We start from the raw sequence: 24,248 nt of genomic DNA on the forward strand, positions 1-24,248 counted from the left end.
ATTCCTTTAGTAGCTTACATTGCTTTTTAACGTGATAATTAATTGCATTTCAATTAATTTGAATGTTTTTTAAATTCACCAATTATTGTGTAAATTTTTATTTTATTGTTTGGTACACATGACCCTCATAACAACATATTGTTGGAGGTGTATGCACATAAGCCACGAATTAATGAAATACTACGATCTGCGTGTAGTCTCTGCACATGAGATTTTAATCTCTGAAAAAAAATTAACTTAAATTTAGACCACCATGTTTTGTAGCATGTTACATTTTATTTGTATCAGATACGATATACATATAAAATATGTAGTATACAGATTAAACGCTCATTTAATTAGTAGTTCCTTAGTCTATCCAACAGAGGGAGACACTGTCCATTAAAATCAGGCCTGTTTCAAAACAAGGACAAGAGCCTGCTCTGTTGTTCTATTTCCACAGGTAATTATTTACATGTGGAACTTGTATTTAAAAAAATATTTATTTAAATAATATAAATGCAAACAACTATGTCTGAAGTATATCAGATTCACATTAGTTGTTTGTTTTTTTTCATTGGCCTGTGACTGGATAAAGACCTGCATGAACCGAGGGTCCCATGGCAAAAATGTTTTCTCATAATCCTTACTGATCTTTAGTCAGCTGACTTAAAAAAAATTACAGCTGACTTAAATTACAGCTAAAAAAAACTAAAAATAGGATGGAATAATTTGGAAATCATTAAAAGACAATATTACACCTTTGAAAATACTGGACTTTATTGTTTTGTTTTGGGGTTTTTGTTTTTATTCTAACATGATCTTTAGGTCATCACAATGGTTTAAATGGTTGGGATATTACAGCTGCTTAACATTTTGTCATATTTCATAATGCAAAGAAAAGCGTCTGGACTTCTTTAAGTTACTTGAAGACGTTTCACCTCTCATCCGAGAAGCTTCTTCAGTTCTAAGGTCAAATGGTGGAGAGTCCCAGATATAAACCTAGTGGGAAGAAGCTTCTCGGATGAGAGGTGAAACGTCTTCAAGTAACTTAAAGAAGTCCAGACGCTTTTCTTTGCAAGCTCCTTTGACCACGATGACCTGGATGACTGAGAACCTTCACAGACATATTTCATAATGTAATAAATGTCTTCATTGTGTCTGGAGGACAGTTGGGCCAGTTTGGAACACGTATTTTGGTTTTTTGTTATTTTACTAACATTCAGCATTAATGGTGCCTTTACAGAGGTGCATATTACCCATACCAAAGGAAAAAATGGACTCTAATAACCTATGTGGTCCCTCTCCTCTTTAACCTGGAGGACGCTGTATCCGTGATTATCAAAAGGATTTTAAAATATTGATTAGTCAGACCACAGGCCATGTTTTTAACTTCAGTCAATTAAAAGATCAGTCCCAGAAAAGGAAGGAATTTTTCTTAATTTTGTTTATATATTTGATTTTTTTCACCTTTGCACTTCAGAGGGTCATTAATATGGCCCAAAAAATCACCGGACATCCTCTTCCATCTTTGAAGGACCTGTACAACACTCGCTGTCTCAAGAGGGCACGCAGCTTTGTATGGGACTGTACACACCCAGGACACTAAGTTAAGTTACGGTGTCATGTTGTGTCGTGTCATGTTGTGTTGTATGTATTGCCGACGTGGGACAGTTTTCCAATTTCATTGTACCATTGTACTATGTATGACTGTGCAATGACAATAAAGAGTTATCTTATCTTGTCTTAACAAATAATAAATACAATAAAAAAACAACAGCATATAAACCTTGCTAGACATTTTTTGTACATGTTTCTGCATATGCTGCACTAAGATTTGACGTAATTATGTAGTTTTTGTAATTTTTTCTAGTGGATGTGTGACTTGTTTGAGCAGCTTTGTCTTTGCCAGGTCCACATTATAAATGAAGATGTGCTCAATTCACTAATTAAATAATGATTACATTGACTTGCTGCGCCCTCTTGTGGTACACATTGGTATTGCATGAACGCTAGCATGGGCCTGTTTTTAATTCATATTCAGATCTTTTGGGACATGAAATGATATTAACTGGTTGTTACATTCTGTTGATGTTTGAAATTATTATTTATTTTTAAACAGGAATTTACAAAAAGTACCTCTGCTGCTGTACCAGCCAGTAGCTGTTGAGGGCAGCAGAGTGCGTGCGTGCGCACACACACACACACACACACACACACACACACACACACACACACACGATCTCAGACTCCATAAAAACAGAAAAACAAGACCACATGCACACACACTCACTCTGCTTCATAAAAATGTCAGCGCTCATAAAGACTGTTTATCTCCCTCTCTGTCTGTTTTTAGAATTTTCCACCACTCTCTCTTCTTCTTCTTCTCGCTCTGGTTTTCTTCCCCCTCCCTACTTCTACTCCTCACCCCAGCTCAGACATCCTAAATCACACATTAAACTCTTTAAAAGGTTTCCTCCAGTTGTCGGGTGGAGTAGAAACACACAGAGGCAGCAGCATGCTTCATTGGATGATGGCTTTTTCTAAACAGCCAATTGAAACCCGACTGAAAGTGCAGTATCGTAAAAGTGGCTAAAGCGAGCGGATGAGCGATGGACAGATTAATAAGTCATTATAGTGAACACACACACAAAGGTTTGTGCTTATATCTTTGTGAGGACCTTTGCTGAACTCATGCACCATAGGAGTGGGGGGTATTGATCATTCAGCCATCCATATCAGCCCCCTTTTACCCCTTTATAGTGAATTTTAGCAGTTTATGTTGTAACTGTGGTGTTAATCAATGAATATTATTAAAATATGGGATCTAATGGTTGTATTGATGTAAAGCAATTTGAAATGCTCCAAAATGGCACCATATTATGTAAAAATGTAAAGGGCATAACTTTTAGATAGAGGTAAGAGTCTTGTCCTGTTTTGAACACAAAATGGAAAAATGAAAGATGGCTTCTTCTTCTTCTTCTTTAATTTAAAGGTTATTAGCCTGTTTAGCATGTTGCTAAAGCAAAAGCAAAGCCTAACCTTAAACCCTGTTAGGGTTGTTACCAGGTGAACTGCACAAACTATAAATTGCAATAAAGTCTCCGGCCTGATGATGGAGATCGCTGAGAGGGCCAGTCTCCGCATGGTGCTGTGCAATTCATTGATACACATCTGCCGATCATCTGCAGCACTAGTCGTCTCCAGCTTTACCTGATCATACAGCCGTCTCAGCGGTTACATCAGGCTCACTTAGTTCTTCCTCTTGGTCTAGTTTCTTGGTATTCAGCTTGTCTCCTTTTCCAAGAAGCTATTGGTGTGCTCTCTCACAGCTCAGTTGGACTGTCTCAGCACCTGTTTGGAATTAATTGGACTTTCATTCAAAACCAGATCACTTACCTGCTTCCTGCTCACTCACCTGTTAAATTTGCAGCCCTCCCTTCTCCACTTCTGAGAGGAGCCCTGAAATGATCTTTACAGCAAAATCTCTATGTTGTTAATAAACCTTTTAGCTCTTCCTGTGGTCTGTGTCTGCACTCGGGTCCAACCGTGGCTGCAGGAGCTGAACAGGTACTTTGGTATTTAAGTCCTGTCATCTCAGTCACACTATAGCAACAACCTATCCAAACTGTTAACCCTGCATCACCGCTGAGATGATTTACTGTTTCAGATACTAATGTTGTCTAAACTTTAACAGATTTAGGACCTTGCTACTTATATATTTTACAGAACAACACAAACACTTGTGAAAAGCTATGTTTTTTGCAGACTGTAGGGGAGCTTACACCATTTTTTCTCTTTGTGACTCTCAGCATGATGCATGAAATGGAAACAATATTAAGAAAGCAGTTGAAGATAATCTGGAACAATGCTTATATGAAAAAAAGCAGAGTGAGGTTCAGCTGAAGGGACCGAGATGTGTCCAGTTTCAGATGAGCTGAAGCCTTCAGCCTGCAGGGGGCGCTGGCAGCACTTCCCACGATGCTGGATCGTGTTTGATAAACTGACACCAGCAGACGTGAAGCAGACTCTGATCCTCTGAGGTCTTTCAGGCTTCGGCCTCCGTCTCGACACACATCACGTCTAACTGCTGTGCATGCTTCATCGTATTCGCCATCTCATTGTTGGTTCTGTCTTTAAGTCTTCGTGCGTTCTGACAGAAATATTCTTCAGACTCATCGATCGGCCGCAACATGAAACCAGAGACGGCTGAAGTCTCCAGAGAGAGAGAGTGTTATCAGCACTGTGCAGCCCCCCTGATCCTGGCAGAGCTGAGTCGGTTCATACAGGGGGTAATGTGTCCTTCTGCTGTGTGCATGTGTGTGTGCATGAGAGAGAGAGAGAGAGTGAGAGCCATGCTGCATGGATAAAACGATTAGTGAAATATAGGCAAGAGGAGGAAGAAAAAATGGACTCTGGACAGGAGAGAAGGATGAAGGAAAAGGAAAGTAGCAAATAAGACGAGAGGGCGTGAAAGGATGAAAGGAGGAGAAGATATTCTAGAAAATGATCAGAAAGATAAAGATGGAGATAATGATGTAACCACACATGATGGCCCCACTGGTTTCTGGGCTCCACATTTTGAAGCCTCAACATTCGCCTTCTGGCCTCAGCCATGTTGGTCTGTTGGAGCCAGAGCAAAGTCCTGCTGGAAGCAAGTCTCACAGCTAGGCAGCCATCTTGGAACAAATCCAGGCATTTATTTGGAAGCCCATAGTGAAATGAGAGGGACAAAGAAATAACTTTATTTTCAGAGGCCAGTGCTTCAAAAAATATAAAAGTTTCGCCCCAAATTATGATTTAAACACAACTTTACAACTCCAATAACGGCTCGGTCCACATTGCTGACACGACCGGTACCTCTGCTCATCTTTGCTATCAGAGCACTGAACAGACTCCATGATCATTCATGTTACGGACACAGTGAGCCAAGTTTCAGATGCTCTTTAGGCGTTTTTAGATTCTCAGAAATCCCCCTCAGATTTCTCTGTAATGGTTTATATTGTGTTTGGTTGGACTGACAGGTAAAACATACAAACATCCTGATTGTCATGATTGCCCTTTTTTAAATAATCCCAGGAAGCAGACTCAGACAGTGAAAAGCAGGTTTACAGTGTTTACATGAGTGAAGTAAATAACAGGGACTGGAGCAGGCAGGAACAAAAGACAGCACCGCAGGTCTGAGAGGGTCTGTGGAGGGAGAGGAAGGGAGTCAGTACAGGTAAGTGGAGAAGTATGAATGGCTGCTTTGATTAGTGTGTTTGTTAGCCTTACTTTGCAGAGATACGATAATAGGGGTATTTGCAAAAAGGCTCACAGAGTCTTCTGGTGCGGGTGGTGGACAGTGGGTGGACAGGTGAGTCTCCAGTGACAGGAAAGTTTTCCACAGGGATACAACGAAACTGCTGACAGAATCTGCGACTGAGATAGAACAGGTAAGAGTGAGTCTTTGGGTACGAAGCTCTGCAGAGGAGGCAACAAGCAACTTTGGGGAAACGAGGATGAAGAACGGAGCCAAATTGCCCATGGTGGAAATAATGATCAGGTGGAGATCCATCACCAGAGCTGGCTCCTAAATACACAGCCACACAATTGGAAACAACTTGCAGGTGTGTGGGGGGTGAACGCAGAGCTGACCCACTCAAAGCTGGTGCCAGACATGAAAGTGCCCAGAGCTACACAGAGAGAGAAACAACAGCCTACCTCCCCAAGACCATGGCTCAATGTGTGGCACAGCAGCTACCACACATTTTTATTTCTTTATTTTGCAGAAGCATTTTTACACATGGGCACAACAGCCTGCTCAGACTGCAACTAGCTTTCAGCAAAAAGATTCCAGATTTTTGTTTAATCAGATAATATATCATACAACCTCATATATGTCCTCTGCTTATAGAATTCAGCCCTGCTTTGCACATAGGAGCAAGAAAAAACACCAAGAATATTTGGCCTACAGCCATATGCAAATCAAATACATAAATAAGTAAATAGTTTGGCTCTGCTACGGAGAGCAGCTTCCATAAACTAAACTGTATAGATATCTGCCAATCAGGGCTGAGCAACAGACTAATAAAATACAAGACTTTTATCACCAAAACTGAAGCACAGACTTCTCGAACCCTACATCAAGTCACATAATTCGTCAGATAATTTGATAAAAAAAATTCTCCAAAAGGGAGAAACAGCACAAAGAGGAAAGGTTCAGTGACTGAAGTCAGTGGAGGTGAAGCAGTGTAGGTACACCCGTCAACGACGCCAGAAACATTAAGCCTTAAAAAAACTCAGATACTTATTAAAGGAAATCCCTGCAAATCTGTTAGTAGTAAGAGACCAAAAGTGATTTCTACAGCAGGTAGTTTCATGGCTGATTCACTTTCCAGAGAGCCTCTAGTGGCCATTAGAGGAGCTGCAGGTTTTTGGCATTGAGGCTTTGGCTTCATTTTTCAGTCGTTTGCTTACCACAAACTCGCAAAACAAAATATAATTCAACATGCCACAAAAGCACGAAACAACCACAAACAGCACGTCAGGAACGGTTAGCTCTCCCTGTGTGAATCCTGCTGCTCTGCAGAAGGACTACGGGGAAATAAGCCATCGCTATTAGAAAGAGTTACTGTACATGTGGAGATGCAGACCAACTGCTGACAGGAAGACAAGAGAAGCAGGTGGGTTTCATCAGGGAAAACATGTCAGTCCAAACCAGCATCTCCCAAATAATTTTGTGATCATTTTCTGAAAGCCTGATGGTTTGTTACTTTCAGTACTCTGAGATGAAATAAAGGAAATGGAGACGCACAGAAATGAGGGGTATAAAAATACAGAAGACGAAAGAAGCCAACGCAGAGCGAGGAGAGAGAGAGAGAATATGGTGATGTGAACGGAGCGAGAAGCAGATTAAGGATCCCGCAGAAAAGGAATAAATGATGAAAACTGGAAATAAAGGAAGATGGAGAAGAGCGGAGAAGACAGGGATTAGTAACAGCGAGGGATTACAGGATGAAGAAAAGTCTTTGATGGTCTCGGTTATGAATGAGATGCTGTGAGTCACAGATTAACTCCTTATGTTCCAGATTAACAGGAGAAGACGGATGATTATACTGCTGTGACAGGTGAAGGAACAGCACTGACTGGCTGAGTATGACCTTTGACCCTTACGTGTAATATATTCCTTTATATGCAAAATGTTTTACAATTCTCATTCCTGGTTTTCGTGTACAGGACTTTGGCTTATGGATAATGGATCATGGATCTTATAACCAGACTGGAGACCTCACGGAGAATCCTGCCGTTGTCCTGCTGGCTTCATAAAAAAGCAAAATTACCGTATTTTCACGACCATAAGACGCACTGTACTAAAAGGCGCAGTCTCAGTTATGTGTGCCATTACTGTATCTAACACACACATAAGGCGCACTGGATCATAGGGCGCATATAAGTACCGTATGCGTATTTAAAAATAAAGCGGGAGCAAACCTGAGTTCGGTACCTTACTCACATTTCTATTGCCGGTAATCGTCATCATCAACAACACACAAGCATACAAGTGTGCATATTTAAAAATAAAGCAGGAGCAAAACAAAGTTTGGTACTCACATTTGTATCATCAATCAAACCCATCGAAGTCCTCATCCTCTGTGTCTGAATTGAACAGCTGCGCTAAATCTCCATCAAACATGCCAGGTTCACTGTCTTCACCGTTAGAGTCACTTTCCGTGCCGTGCGGCTCCTCGGAAATGATGCCGGCTTTTGCGAAAGCTCGAACAACAGTGCCAGCAGACATGTTAGCCCAAGCATCTACAATCCATTGGCAAATTGTGGCGTAACTCGCCCGGCGCTGCCTTCCACTCTTAGTGAAACTGTGGTCTCCATCGGTCATCCATCGCTCCCAGGCCACTCGCAGCCTTACTTTGAACGGGCGGTTCACACCGATGTCCAGCGGTTGGAGTTCCTTTGTCAGGCCTCCCGGAATGACAGCAAGCTCACAGTTCATTTGTTTCACTAGTTTTTTCACATCGGCTGTGAGATGGGCACGCATAGAGTCACAGATTAAGAGTGATGGTGATGCGTGGAAAAAACCACCTGGTCTCCTTACATACACCTCCCTCAGCCAGTCTTTCATCATTTCCTCATCCATCCAGCCCTTTTCATTTGCCTTAATGATGATTCCTGCTGGAAACTTCTCTTTAGGCAAAGTCTTTCGCTTAAAAATCACCATAGGCGGCAGTTTCTGTCCATTAGCATCGCAGCCAAGCACAACAGTAAAAGACGACCTTTCATACCCCGTTGTGCGTATCGCTACCGTGCTGGTCCCCTTCTTCTACACAGTGTGACTCACCGGGATGTCAAAAGTGAGCGGGACCTCGTCCATGTTTGTGATGTGGCTGGGCTGGATGTTTTTGTCGCCGATGTGTTTGCTGCAGTAGGAGCGGAAGATGGCCAGCTTTTCCTTATAATCTGCTGGAAGTTGCTGCGCTACCGTAGTCCCGGTCCTGATGGAAAAATGGCAGTTTCATAAAAAGTGAAAGTGAAACTGCTTTTAGCCGAATGGTGACCGTCGAAACGCTTCTCCCGCTCGTTCTTTGCTCGATGATCCACCGCTCGAGTCTTTCCTCCAACTCCGCCACACTTCACCCTTTAGCGTTCTCACGTTGTTCTCTACTACGTCCTCATTACAACACACAGGGCGCACTGCGCTATAGGGCGTGCCGTACTTTTTGAAGAAAATCTAAGACTTTTAAGTGCGCCTTATGGTCGTGAAAATACGGTAGGTAAAATTCTAATGTCCAAATGTTACACTTTTATTTATAAATTAAAAGAGCTCTTTGTGATAAAAGTAACTTATACGGTGTACTACATACATGAATGCGATTAGGTGGAAGGGCGAAGCCCGTTACAGCCACTGTATTCAAGATGGCGGCTCAGCATGGCGACTTCCACAAACTGGTGCCAAGGCCTAAGTTTATAAGAACATATCAGTTTTTTTGGAAGATGTAACTACACTCTAATCAATGTACATTAATGAGAGCAACATTTTTTTTCTATATAATAACTGACGGTACCTTTGAGGGTTTTAAAGACTTTTCTTGGTACATTTTGTTTAATCTTCCCGACATTGTTAGAAATCATTTTGTGAACTTTTCATCAAATGCCAGATAATCTTTGTTTTCAAGCTATAAGAAGGAAAAAGGCAAACCCGAGCATCCTTCTGGTGCTCAGGTGTTAATGCCTTTCATTTATATTTCAAAAGAAGAAGCGGTCACGAGACAGCTGGCCATATAAGAACACTTTAGACTGAGTTCCTTCTGCTGTAAACGTGAAGATTTAATATGATGGCCAGACTTCATTCATTAAATATGACACGTAGCATCATGTGACCAGCTCAGAACCTATCATAAATGATGCAAAAGCTTCCCGGCTGTTGCCAGGTGGTTTAACCTCTGCGGCTCATTAGGACTATTTGCAGCCTCTCTGGGATTTCACAATAAAAGTCACAATACGTCAGACACAGAGAAGGGTGTTCACTTATAACACAGCAAAATAAAATAAATAAAAAATATTAAAAAAAACAAAACAATAAATGACCTCAACATCACTAGAGACATCTGAGAAATATCACTCCCGGCTGTTATGGATGACTTCACTCACATTATTAGCTTCCATAACGGAATTAAATTGGGTCTGTGGTTAACTGACGCTCTGTTCAGCCATTCGCTGTAAACCCGATTAGACTCAAGTCTGTTTTTGATTTACAGGAGCAAAATCTGACAGGAAAGATTCTTTGTAAGCTGACAGGTGGCTCCAGGGCAACACAAAGAGCCGAATGATCTTGTTTTCCTGTGAACTAGCTGCTCCTGTCCGGAGCCTCAACAAGCCCCGAGTGACCAGGCCCCATCGTATCTTAAAGACCTCACAGTATAATCACAACACAGCACTTCCCACTCAGGCTGCAGGCTCACTTGTGCTTCCTAGAGTTTCTAAAAGTACAGTGTGGGCCATTTATATGGATACACCGTAATAACATGGGAATGGTTGGTGATATTAAAGTCCTGTTTGTGGCACATTAGTATATGTGAGGGGGCAAACTCCTCAAGATGGGTGGTGACCATGGTGGCCATTTAGAAGTCGGCCATCTTGGATACAACTTTTGTTTTTTCAATAGGAAGAGGGCCATGTGACACATCAAACTTATTGGTAATGTCACAAGAACAACAATGGTGTGCTTGGTTTCAACGTAACTTTATTCTTTCATGAGTTATTTACAAGTTTCTGACCACTTATAAAATGTGTTCAATGTGCTGCCCATTGTGTTGGATTGTCAATGCAACCCTCTCCTCCCACTCTTCACACACTGATAGCAACACCGCAGGAGAAATGCCAGCACAGGCATCCAGTATCCGTAGTTTCAGGTGCTGCACATCTCGGATCTTCACACCATAGACAATTGCCTTCAGATGACCCTTAAGATAAAAGTCTAAGGGGGTCAGATCGGGAGACCTTGGGGGCCATTCAACTGGCCCACGACGACCAATCCACTTTCCAGGAAACTGTTCATCTAGGAATGCTCGGACCTGGCACCCATAATGTGGTGGTGCACCGTCTTGCTGGAAAAACTCAGGGAACGTGCCAGCTTCAGTGCACAAAGAGGGAAACACATCATCATTTAGCAATTTCAAATATCCAGTGGCCTTGAGGTTTCCATTGATGAAGAATGGACCCACTATCGTTGTACCCCATATACCACACCAAACCATCACTTTTGTTGTTCCAACAGCCTTGGAGGGATCCATCCAATGTGGGTTAGTTTCAGACCAATAGCGGTGGTTTTGTTTGTTAACTTCACCATTCACATAAAAGTTTGCCTCATCACTGAACAAAATCTTCTGCATGAACTGAGGGTCCTGTTCCAACTTTTGTTTTGCCCATTCTGCAAATTCTGTGGCCGATCTGGGTCATCCTCGTTGAGATGCTGCAGTAGCTGGAGTTTGTAAGGGTGCCATTTGTGATTAGCTAATATCCGCCCAAGGGATGTTCCACTAATGCCACTCTCCAGTGACATGCGGCGAGTGCTACGCTGTGGGCTCTTGCTGAATGAAGCTAGGACAGCCACTGATGTTTCTTCATTAGTGACAGTTTTCTTGCGTCCACATTTTGGCAAATCCAACACTGAACCAGTTTCACGAAACTTAGCAAGCAGTTTGCTGACTGTAGCATGGGAGGTGGGTGGTCTCGTAGGGTGTCTTGCATTGAAATCTGCTGCAATGACCCGGTTACTGCGTTCACCAGATATCAACACAATTTCGATCCGCTCCTCACGTGTTAACCTCTTCGACATGTCAATGGCTGTGAACAAAGAGAAACTTGTAAATAACTCATTAAAGAATAAAGTTACGTTGAAACCAAGCACACCATTGTTTTTCTTGTGACATTACCAATAAGTTTGATGTGTCACATGGCCCTCTTCCTATTGAAAAAACAAAAGTTGTATCCAAGATGGCCGACTTCTAAATGGCCACCATGGTCACCACCCATCTTGAGGAGTTTGCTCCCTCACATATACTAATGTGCCACAAACAGGACTTTAATATCACCAACCATTCCCATGTTATTACGGTGTATCCATATAAATGGCCCACCCTGTAGAATGGGAGGCAGAGCCTTCAGCTATTGGGCCCCTCTTCTCTGGAACCAGCCCCCAGTTTGATTGATTTCAGTCTCTTTATGCCCCATCTTTTCATCTCGTCTCTTTCCCCTCACCCCCCAGCTGGATGAGTTCAGAGCCCGGGTCTCCCAAAACGCCTCTTCCTCTTCAAAGAGCGTTCTTTCTCCTCAGCTCTCCCAAGCACTGCTCATATGGGAACATTTGATCATTGGAGTTCTCTCTGTAATAATTTCGGATCTTTACCTCACAATAAAACTGGCTCGAGAGTGTATTCTCTTTAGTTGGCGTGATATAAATAAATTCTGAGACGTCCATTGACTGTGTATCATCACTGGTCACGTTAAGCAGTCAGAAAAGGGCAAAATGACGTTCAGGCTATTGGGAGATTTTCCCCGATGGGACCAAACCATTGTGATATGGCCACAAACCAGTCACAACATGTGACTGCAAATACTCACTTAGCAGTCGAGAAACTGTGAGGAGTGTGATACAAAGTGAAAAGGAAGACTGTTCTCCTTCAAAATAAAAGTTTTAGCTTTTGAAACACGTTGGTTTTGGCAAAAAAAAAAAACGACAGGCAACAACCTCCAGCAATCAACTGGAATCTACGTTTTACCTTAGCAACCGGAGGTTGTCAGAGGGTTGCCGACTAGTCTCTAGGTCTGTGTGACTAAGCGTCATAAATAGAAACAGAGAGTTGTACCCACAGGAATATATCCGGTGCACTTGTGACGTGTTCCAGAGTTGACTGCACCCACTCAATATGCACGCCTGCATTTCCAGCACATGCTTCACAGCACGTTTCAGAAGCAGCTCTGCACTCCTTGTTCCTTAAAATAGTGGTGGGATTATGTTTTGCATAAGCTGTGCAGAAGCAGCCGAGGAACCCAGAAAGTCAGACACAGGAACAAAACACAGACTCCAGCAAATCTTCAAAATAAAAGCCCACATACAGTTAATGCTTTGAGAATTATGCTACCATGTCTTTGATGAAGCTTTTAGGGGAACCCTACGCAGACACACAGAGAACGTGAAGGTAACGATATCGAACCCTCGAACCTCTTACTGTACGGCAACAGTGCTGAGGAAGAAGCTCGTGTTTGAATGACTCATATTCAGTTAACTAAAACCGAATGAGAAATGGCATCAACATTCCCTGTGAAAGCTTCAGGATCACAGAACTGAACAACAAACACAATAATCCTCAGAGATGTTTTTAAATTTCACGAAAGCAGCGTTTCAGGTTAGAGTCCTCAGATGTGTCTGATGGAGGCGAGACGGCAGGAACTCTTCGAGTGGAAGAGATGGCATCTATTAAAGATGAGAGAGCTGAGTGGACACGCACACACCCTGTAATAGAATATTCTATGTTGGCACAGTGACTGCCGCCATCAGTAATATCTACTGTATGACCTCACCACCACCATGATGTCACCTCTCAAGCTCAGACACAACATGAGCTCAGTCATACGTGTCCAGATTTGACTGAAGCATCAGAGGGTTCAGTGTTGGTGACACCTGCTGGTACACACAGATTTAGAAAGATTCTTCTTTTTTAAAACAAGGACGGCTGAATATATTTCAGGTTGTGGCCACATCCATTGGCAGGTATCCCGTCACAGGCAGCTGTAGCTGGTAAAGCTGTCCAACATGTTTATGGTGCCTTTTGGAGCATTTTTAATGGAATTATCTCATTAATATTAAAGCTCGTTAGGTACAGGAAGGTTGTGCTTCAGTTTTGGTGAGTGGAAGAATGTGCAAGTAGAACAATTTTTGAATAATCTGGAATCTTCTTCCCCACCAGTAAGACATTGCTAATACGTTGGCTTTTAACTGAGAGGTTTTGGACAGAATGGAGTCATACACTGGAGGAGCTCAAACCAACCAATCAAATCAGCTTCATATTTCTTACTACAGAGATGACCACCGACCTGAAAACATCCTGGTTTAATTTGTATAGCATACTTACAAAAAGTACCTTCATAACATGTTTGTGGCGTTTTTTTCATTGTTGTTTTTATGGTGGGTGATTTTTTTTAAAGTCACGCATCTGGAGATATCTGGACATGCAGACACAGGCAGCTGGTGTTTTTTGCACAATTAAATTAAATTAATTGACAAATAAAATGATTTACTGTGTGGTTTGATTGCCTAAGACGTCCATGTTTCAGTTTTGGTGAGTGAAATTAATGTTTTTATTAGTCTGCTATTAGCATCGTATATTAGCAGGTCTGCCCTTTTTACCCCTGCATTTTAAGGCTTGCTACGATTTTGTGGCTAGTGTCACATTACTTAGTCCTTGGTGCAGTCATGGCTCAGTGATAACTCTGAAGTCTGAATTATGACGTAAAATGAAACACACAGTTGAAGACCCTGGAGTAACCAACTCTACAAAATACTCGGATTCGCTTTTTTCTCCTTATATTCTCATTGGATTTCCATTAGAGTAGCTTTTCATGATTTGCAGATGTTGGGCCTTGGTGCAGCACCTCAGTCTGAAAAAACAATTTTAGTTCCTCCCCTTTTAAGCCAGTTTTCTTTTGATTGGCTGCTGCTTGCAAACAAAGACGTCTGCGCTCACAGCTACAGCTGTGTGCCTGAGATGATCTTATTATTGCCACTGCAACTTTGTTCATGTTTCATATTAATATCCAGCACTGCAACAGTTTATATTTGACAGAAAATAAAGCAAAAACAAACAACGATACCAATTTTGCAGCAGCATATAAACAGCTGTGACTGTGCACTTTTTTGACAGGTCTGGTTTCACTTTGAGAACATTTTAGACATGTTCTTGAATCACTTCTGTGTGCTCCTAAAAATATATATCTATTGTGACGTTCTTTGGTTGGTGCCCAGTTTGGCTCTGAACACGGGATTTGTGTATAGAAAAAAGAAAAAAAAAAGTGGACTTAAAAAAAATGATGGCTGGGGAAAAACCTGGTGTAAAACGGGTCCTTACAAAAACCAACAAACACCGTGGAAGCAGCCAGCACCAGAGAAGCACAGTGGAACAGTTTTGTCTGCTGGTGTTTGAACACAGCTTCATCAGCAGAAGGTTTAGCTCTCTGTCTGTAGTCCAGTGGGCCTGTTGCCATGAAATTAATGAGACTTCATGGGCAGCAGTCCCAGAGTCAAAGCACACGTACACACAAACCCATCCTCCACATGTGGTTGCTCTCATTGTGTGGCTGTGTTGTATTGTTGTATTGTTGCTGTCTGTGCTGATAAAACTACAGCTCACTGATGCTGAAAACAGCATACTGCCACTGTGAAGATATCTGGGGTCCAGGCTTCAGTGTGACGGGGCAGAATGCTAAAGTAAAGCGCTATCCAAACTTAGCCATGTTGTCCTGTCCAGACCCTGTAGACACTGTCTGTTTTATATCTGTTTACACTAATGTTCTCTCACTTTGTAGAAACTTTAAAAACAACTAACTTTTCCTACTAATTTGCTGTCTCTTTGTGGAAGGTTTGTGTATTTGTAGTAATTTTTCTCTCTTTATGGCACATTTTTTAAACCTTTTTATTCTAATTTTGTGTCCCTTTCTTTTCAGGAACTTAAAAAAAAACATTTTCTGAGTAATTTTGTGTCTGTTTTTGACTTGTTGGAGTAATTTTGGCCATCCATTCTCTTCCACTTATCCTTGTCAGGGTCACAGGGACTGGAGCCCATCCCTGCTACCGCAGAGAGGCCCGGTGCACCCTGGACAGGTCACCAATCTGACGCAGGGCTTATCAGTTAACCTAACCCCACTAACACTAATGTGTTTGGACTGTGGGAGGAAGCCAGAGTACCCGGAGAGAACCCAGGAAACAGGGGAGAACATGCAAACTGTTTTTTTGGAGGAATTTTGAATCTCTTTATAGAAACCTTTTTCCATTTTGCAGTAATTTTATGTCTCCTTGTAGCATCTTTTAGTCTTTTTTGGAGTAATTTTATGTATTTTCATAGAAATTTTTGTTCTTTTTGTATTTCTCTGTGGCAAACATTTATCTTTCAAATTAATATAATCTTTGTAGTATTTTTGTGTCTCTTGGGAGTAAGTTTCCCTTTTCAATTTGCATATTAATGATCAAGAACCTGACCTCCCAGCCCATTGTTCATTCAGTGGTGCTAGTGTCAGTTATTGTGCAAATGTACTGTTTATAAGGTTGGGAAACCTGCAGTCAGCTGAGACTGAAGAAGTCACTTGGACGAGTGATGAAATGTTCCTCCCACTGAAAACGTCCAGATGAACAGAATCAACCTTCTGGGATTTCCTGGATGATTGAGCATGCATCAAGACTTTCCCTCTTCAAAGCAACATTTTCACTTGTTTCCATTTTAGTAATTTTGCATTTTGAACTAACTGTTTATAATTTTGTGGTATTTGTGCAGCTATTTTTCCAGTGATTTCTCTGTTTCATGGGTATTTATGGTCACATTTAGCATTAGTGTTTGTTTTTGCAGCATAGCTCATAAATTCCTATCCAGTGTTAAACTAAAACTAGAAACAGAGACCGAATGCCCCCAGACTCCTGGACCAGTGTCTACTAAAGCCTTTTAGCAGTCCTTTCATGTCTCCATTAAACAAAGTGAACCTCTCCTGGAAAAGAGACATTAACCTGTCCTCAACAGTTAATATCTACACATAATTTATATAACAAAGCGTGTGTTATATGCACACACACACAGTCGTGCTGACTCAGCCTCATTATCATTTTTGTCCCATGTGGTTGCCGTGGCGACTGCATCATGTGGTCAGGAAAGTTGAAGCAGATCAATTAAATCCTCATCTGCTCTGCTTAACTGATTGATTAGTAGCTCTAATGGACGCCATCTTTAACGAGCCATTAGCTAATTGGCTGGAGCTTTAAAGACCGGACTCTGTGTGTGTGTGTGTGTGTGTGTGTGTGTGTGTGTGTGTGTGTGTGTGTGTGTGTTTGTGTGTTTCTTTTACTCCCTTTATTACAGATATCAATAATAATAAGTCAATTGATTAGTAGAAAGTGGAAAATGAAAGGAGATAGAGAGGGTGAAGAGTTGAGCAGATAGAAGGTACTTCATTTCCCATCATACACCTGTCAGACATAATGAATAGGACCTTTTTAAAACTTGTTTAGATATTTATGCTGTTTATTAGGTATGGATTTGTGAAAGGTCATTAATACTAAAAGAATCCAGGATTATAATAGCTAGGTTCTGGATTAATCCTGCTTTGACATCCTGGGTTTGGGTATTAAGAGTATTCAGACTTTGAGTGATTTATCTTTCAAGTAGTTCAAGACTAGAGAACTATTAGAGTCCTGGGGACGAAGATAATCCTGGATCAGAGCGATTATGCTGTAAGTTTGTTCTATGTTTCAGCATTTTAATTCAGCAGGATTAGAGCAAATCCTTTATTAGAGAATTTAGTTCTTGGATTTAGCACTTAGGCTGTGAATTAGTCCTGGATTACAGTATTCAGGCAGTAAGTAAGATGGCAGTTTAAACACACTGAACATAAGCTGATTTACAGTACTACAAAAATATGTATGAGTATATATTTAAAATAGATTATTACTGGATCAGAGTATTTATATTATATAATAATCATGTATTGTAACATTTCAGATAAAAATGACTCCTGAGTTAAGGCCTTTACACATCAGATGTGCAAATATTTCATGCATTAAAAATATTTTTCGGACCAAGCTATTCTTAATACACCTGTCCTCACAACCGTGTAATTTCATTGGATGAATTTGTGGTATTTACTTTTTTAAAAACCAAGCTCAATTTTTCTGAACCAAAAAATCAGATCTGACCAATCAGATCACTGCATTTGGCAACAGGCACACTCGTTACACAAATCGCGTACAGGTACCAAATACTTAATGATATGCAAATAGTAAAATAATACTATTTTACCTCAGACACTCAGCTAGAGGCTGCCGTGGGTCAGTCAGCAGTCTGAAATGGTTTCTCTGCCTTCTCACGTGTGGGCCCTACTCTGCCAACAAGAGCCCAAACTGCCCCACTGACATCCTGAAAGATCTACAAAAGCAGCTGTTTAAACTCGTGGATCAAACCATGAAATTCTCCCTGCTGCTGCCGTCTCCTGGGAATTGTTTGGAAACATCCGGACCAGCTCGCTATGGCCTGATGGCAACTTTTTTTTTGAGTATTTTTGAAGATTGATTTTCCACAAAAATGCGTTGGATGTGCATGCCAGTAACATGGCAAGCTTGAGTTTGAATTCTATTATTGCAGAAATATTTAAGTAGTTCTGGATTTAGCTGTAAAACTAACCATTTAAACCCTGATTAAATCCTGGTTAGTCTATCCTTAAATGAAATCTAGATCAGAGAATGCACCCCTGTTTTAGCTCTAGAGCACAGATTAAGACGGATTTATTATTTCTTAAACAACATGTTAGCGCTGACATCATGAAGGTAAGTGATCAAACTCTGTCTGCCCAGGGATTAGTCTGTAACTAAACAATATTCACTGGTGGACTCAGGCTTCCTCAGGGAGGTGTGCATATTTTGGTCTGGCTTTGTCTCTGGAGAGCAGACACTTTTGATTCGCTGCTCCATGGCAACTGTTGCCAGTTCCTATTAGAGACATCAACTGTAAATAAACTGGGCCAGTGGGACATGCCTATCACCTGGAAACAGGCTAAATTAAATATGCACTCCAAAGGCGTTTCAGAGGAATTGATAATTCTGGTTAGTGTCTAATGTCTGGATGACTATGACTATGACTTATTCATTATTTGAGTTCTTTAGGGATGTGTGGATTCCGACCTAAAAAAATCAGTGATGAACAACACATCTCGATTTGGTCTATTCTCTGGAGAGGGCATATTATTAGTTTTTGAGAAGCTCAGAGAGTAGTCCAGTCCACGTGGGATTCGTCTGCGTCTGTTACATTCAAACAAAAATCAAAAACTGTAAATAAGAAAGTAATAAAGTCATTAAATGATGAGGATAATAATTAAAAATTACATTCTTCTGCAGTGAACGGCTTCCCACAGTTTTTTTTGGTTGAATCTCTGAAGGGAGGTGGTTAATTTTCATCTCAACAACAAACACTCAGAGCCTCATTAACGTCAGCTCAGGGGGAGAGAAGGTTCAGTGCAGTATAATCCCTGGCCAACTCTCTTTCCTGTTGTATGGACGTCAGATCAGCTCATCCAAAGTGAGTAAACATCAACAGTTACCTTTAAAACGTGCAGACGATGCAAAGAGTGTAACCATGCATCCAAATTCAGATATGAGTCACAACGTGACTGGAAGAAGGTATAAGTGGGAGCAAACTTTTCATGTGTGATCTAAATTTGAACTGTGCACAGGTGTGTACAATTGCACCTCTTTAATGTGTTGATGCCAAATTTTGTGCGGTGGTCATGGGTACTCTCAGTTCATCGACGTGTGAACTAATGTCTGAAACACATCAGGGATGTGTTTCAGTTTGACCTACAAAGATTGAGGTGTCTTTCCCAACATGTAAATGTTCAGCACCAAGTATTACGGTGCTTCAAGACAGGAAATAGCAACGTGGCAACCAGAGACCATAAAGGGTTGATGACCCTTTGTGACTTCAAGCAGCTGTCATTGAAATAACTTGAACGGAGTGACTCCCAAGTTAAACTTCTCTTAACTTTAAGCCAAGTCATTGAAGCAACTACCAATGAGAGTGAGTTGACTGACATATGGTATGCATGGTAAAACTAATGTGGCAACCTGGTTGCAATTAGGAAAAATTGGATAAAATACAAAGATCACATTTTTAAAGCTTTATTTTCTGCAGAAGCCTCCCTGCTTTCTCTGGATGAAATATGCACTTCTGGTTAATACTTCTGGTTAATACTTCTCAATTCCTAATGAAATCACAAATTCATGCTTGACATGGAATAAATGTCACAACTCCTGTTCATGGACTTGAATAAATAGATTTTTTGTTACTATTTTATAAGAACGGTTTGAATTCATAGTAATTTTCATTTTTTCCTGATCCTGTGTTTTGGTTCTATTTAGGTTTTTATCATTTAAGTTCCTGCACTTTATATTTTGGATTCCTGTTTTGTTTTCTTCTATTTCTGCAGAAGTTGTTCGAGGTGTTTCTTCCATAGCAGCCTCAGTTAGATTTGTTTGGTAGGACATAGCGTGCTCTGAAACCTGCTTTAGCAGTATCTTTAGCGTTACCTTAACTTGGCTGACTAATCAGACTGATGGTAGGACAGTTTTCCAGAGGTGTAAGTTACGTTTCTTGGGTAGAATAATGATTAGGGATTGTGTCCATGGTGTTAGTTATTCTCTAATCTCCTCCTTTATTTATTAATCCTGCGGGTATATTTTCCACTCCTACTGATTTCCCCAAGCGATTTAACTGCTTCCTCTACGTCCTCACCAAGGATGGAGAGATTATTCTAGTCTGTTACTGGGGGGGCAATCAGTACCTCTGATAATACCCTGATTGGTAACAGTAAATTCAATACCAAGAGTACTGTTACTAACACAGTATTATTATACAACACTTACACTGATGTCATATCATATCATATCTTGAGATGACTCAACGGGCCTGTCACTATTGTTATAAAATTGGTTTCTAAGCCAAATGTTAGGTAGTTATCGGTCTGGGAACCTGTTGGCAAGTTGCTTATCTTCTTGGACTGATATTTCGGGGCATGTGAGGTAGCCAGGGCAGACCTCCTGTTCCCCGTACCAGTCATTGTCCACAGCATTTCTTTTATTCTGTCTTCCTTCTCTCACCCCAACTGGTTGCAGCAGATGGCCCCGCCCCTCCCTGAGCCTGGTTCTGCTGGAGGTTTCTTCCTGTTAAAAGGGAGTTTTCCTTCCCACTGTCGCCAAAGTGCTGCTCATAGGGGGTCATATGATTGTTGGGTTTTTCTTTGTATGTATTATTGTAGGGTCTAATTTACAATATAAAGCGCCTTGAGACGACTGTTGTTGTGATTTGGCGCTGTGTAAATACATTTGAATTGAAATGCAAATGTAGATATATTTTAAAAAGCTTATCAGACATCTATCAATAATTGATTTGTAATAATCAGCGCCTTTAACATTACATTATGCCTAAGAATATTACTCTGAGACTCTTCACAAGGACTGTTTACCTGCATTTAAACAAGGAGTGCTCAGATGTGATTGGTCAATAGAATTCACACTAGACACCAGAAACTTTCTGCTACCGAAAATCTTGTCGTGCAGATTCTGAATATTTATGTGCAGATGTCTGTTTATAGTGATAAGGAAGGGACTGACAGAAAAACAGAGAGATTTATTTAAATCTTGTACTGCCTATACATTCTCCTCCAAATCCAAGGAACAATAGAAGTAACCGAGAAAGAAGAGTCTTAAGAAGTTTCCTAATCAGACACAAAGTTTGAAACCAGAAGTTTTATCAGCAGGAAAACACACAGACCCAAAACACACAGCAAAGAAACTTAGATATCAGAATTCAATAGAGACAGAGAGAGAGAGCGTTATCTGTCTGAAGACTCTGTGTGTGTTTTTCTTCCGTCCCTCTAAAATGTGTTGTTAATGGGCCCTCCCATGACGACCATCATTTATTAATAATTCACACAGACCACTCCCTTCACTCTGACTGGGCCCGTCGCTTTCAGAGGTTCTCATGGGTCCAAACATTGCAGATGGACTCACTTTGCAAACCGACTTATTTTGCAGTTTTGGTCCAGAAGTATTTGAATATTTTGACTGATATCGATCATAATGAACTCAGACCCACTCAGATTGAATGTGCAGGAATACACACACACACACACACACACACACACACACACACACACACACACAAAAGTCAGAGCCGGTCAGAAAGTGCATCAGTTTTGGTCAGCACATTTTGCACCTCAACATAAAGCAATGGCTTTTAGATCAATTTACTGTTAGCACTAAACACTGACTTTATATATTATAAGGGAAGTTTCTTAAACCTGAATTTATTATTATTATTACAACAAGGCGGCTCTTCTGACTGCAAGAAGAAATCAATCAGATAGACATAAAGGTTGTCCAAATACTGAAGAACTTCATGATTCGTGGGAGGTTTTTGTGCGATGGCTCAGATTGAATAGGACTCTAAAGCGCTCTAGCTTAAACAGTATAGTTCTATTTTTAGATTTTTAAATGTCTCGATAGCGTCTGTGCAGTGTTGTTAAGGATTAAAAACTTCTTTATGTGTTTGTTACCTCTGGCTGGACTGGACTTTGAGTCCTTATTATCATTATTGTTCTTAAAGGTTTCCCTAAAGACTTCAGCTGATCATATTTCTCCCATATCACCTTCTCTAACTGGCATCCTGTTAAATCAAGAACTGAATTTTAAAAATCCTCTTTTTTACATACAAGGTTTTTAATTAAACTGTCCCCATTATACTTTAAAGACCTCACAGTGTTAACCCATATCTATTTCATATGAAACCCTTGGCTCTCAGACTGCAGGTTTACTTGTTGTCTCTAGAGTATTTAAAAGTAGAATGGGAGGCAGAGCCTTCAGCTTTCAAACTGGGAACCAGCTCCCAGTTTGAATTCAGGATACAGACACTATCTCTACTTTTAAGGTTAGGCTTAAAACTTACTTTTTGATAAAGTGTATAGTTAATGCTGGATCAGGTGATGGTGACTCATCCTATAATATGATGCTATTGGCTCAGACTGCTGGGAGTCTGCTGTCTGTATCGTCCTGTTCTGTCTAGTGTTGCGCTGTCTTGTCTTGTTTTGTGCAATGTTTACAAATTGCACTTCACGTAGTCGTGTGTTCGTCTGTTATATGTGATACGTAGCACCAGGGCCTTGGAGGAACGTTGTCTCCTGTTCCACTGCAGATGGCTGAAATGACGATAAATGCCACCTGACTTGACTTGAGGTTTTTCATTCCTTCAGCTCTTTTCACTCTCGATCTCTTTACATGGTGCTCCTGCAAATCATCAGCATTTACTGCATTTTCTGCTGTTTGTTGATCATGGTCTCTTCAAGCTCCCCCTTTTTTCTCTCTTCCGTCTCCTCCTCCAACTGGTCGCAGCAGATGGCTACCCCTCCCGAGCCACGTTCTGTTGGAGATCTCCCCACGGGTGCCAAGTGCTGCTCATCTGATTGTTAGGGTCTATGGTTTTATACTACAATGTCATGTGCCTTGACAACATAAGACAGCCTGAACAGAAATAAATTAAATTACACTGCATGTTCTCAAATATCGTATTGAGCTATAAAAAAAGGAAGGTGATGTTTTTTGATTATAAAAAATGAGCAAACTAATGCCTCGTCAGTCGATTAGCAATAAAGTGAATGTTTATTCCAACAAGATGTGGTCAAAAGGTTTAACCCCCTCGGTGTACATACTTGGAATTTCTGAGATTAGCCTAAATAAATCCATATTGACGTGACCTGACTTTAATCTCTGTTCGCTGTCAGTTTGCAGCAGCTGTTCAATGTTTTTATGCTTTGAGTCATTGATTATATTGATGTCTGGTAGTGAAGGGACCCTGCTCCAGTGAAAGGCCTGAATGACTCCTGTGACCTGGATCGGCCATTAGAGATACCATGTGCGCATGAGTGTGGGAAACAAACATCTTAGATGTGAGAAATCAGTGTATTGATTTGGTGATGACCGTGTGATTCTTGTATTTAAGTTGTGAGTTGGCCAAATGAGAATCAGCTGAGGTAATACTGTTGCACCATTGTGTCGAGGATGCCCCGCAGCACGTCAAATAAAGCTGTAAACACGACACATGACCCTAATGTTAGTCTGTATCAGACTTGTACAAAGGTCAGCAGATTATGTTTACTTTTATAAGGAAAAGCTTGTAAAAGTCCTTCAGAGAATAACCAGCAAAGGTCCCTCTCTCCACGCTGCATGAATATTAACTGGATCTGAATCATCACACAAGGGCTTAAATGCTTGAGAGAATACGCAGCCCTCAAACATAAGAGGAGAGCTTAGTTTACATCATTTTAAAAAGGCTGTTTTCTTTCTTTTGTCATTTTTACACAATCTACAAACTAATGCCAGTTTTTGAAAAAAAAAAACATGAACACAACTGGGTGACAATAAAATGCTAAAACTTTAGGCTATGAACAAATAAAAGTACTTCACAGTACTCCGGTGTCACTATCAATAACCCACTGTGTGCTGTGATGAGAAAGACTATAGTCTTCCAGGAAACAAGTTTTCTGGGACACATAAAAAAAAATATATTTGGCATTTAACTGCATTTTTCATATTGTTACATTAAAGCTTGTTTTAACCACATGTCTTGTTCCAGGCATCAAACCAAAGCCCCATTTAAAAAACTAAACCCTGCTGAATTCAAGCTCAAAAATTCTAATTTTAGGACTTGATCCTGCATATTTTTTTTTTAAGTTTTACGGTGACGGTTAAATTGTCTTTGCTAAAGTGACACAAAACATGCCAACAGGCTGCGAACACTACTCAGGGTCTCTTGACTGTTAACCCTGAGACGTATGCTGCCATCTCTCCCTGCACTTCATGGACAACCATTGAACCTGTCAGTGGTCAATATACTGGTGGCCTGAGTCTCAGAACACCGACACTGAAGCACACCTCACGTGCAATGAAGAGCTGCAGCAGACAAAGCAGTATT

At 40.8% G+C, this 24,248-nt stretch overlaps 1 long non-coding RNA gene across 1 annotated transcript in view; it reads right to left on the bottom strand.

The window, feature by feature from the left end:
* Positions 1-4,701: 4,701 nt before the first annotated feature.
* The window catches only part of LOC146685188 (uncharacterized), a 35,495-nt gene continuing 15,948 nt past the window's right edge, over positions 4,702-24,248 (bottom strand). The window contains exons 3-4 of the long non-coding RNA XR_014917209.1: positions 5,254-5,400; positions 4,702-5,169 (exon numbers count right to left, since the gene is read on the bottom strand). This is a non-coding gene — a long non-coding RNA (uncharacterized LOC146685188). The remainder of the gene's footprint in view (positions 5,170-5,253; positions 5,401-24,248) is intronic.

This window comes from Copadichromis virginalis, linkage group LG20, assembly GCF_057382275.1.
Source record: "Copadichromis virginalis isolate Kocher_CV1m ecotype Utaka linkage group LG20, C_Virginalis_male_GT1.1, whole genome shotgun sequence".
Taxonomy (NCBI): Eukaryota; Metazoa; Chordata; class Actinopteri; order Cichliformes; family Cichlidae; genus Copadichromis; species Copadichromis virginalis.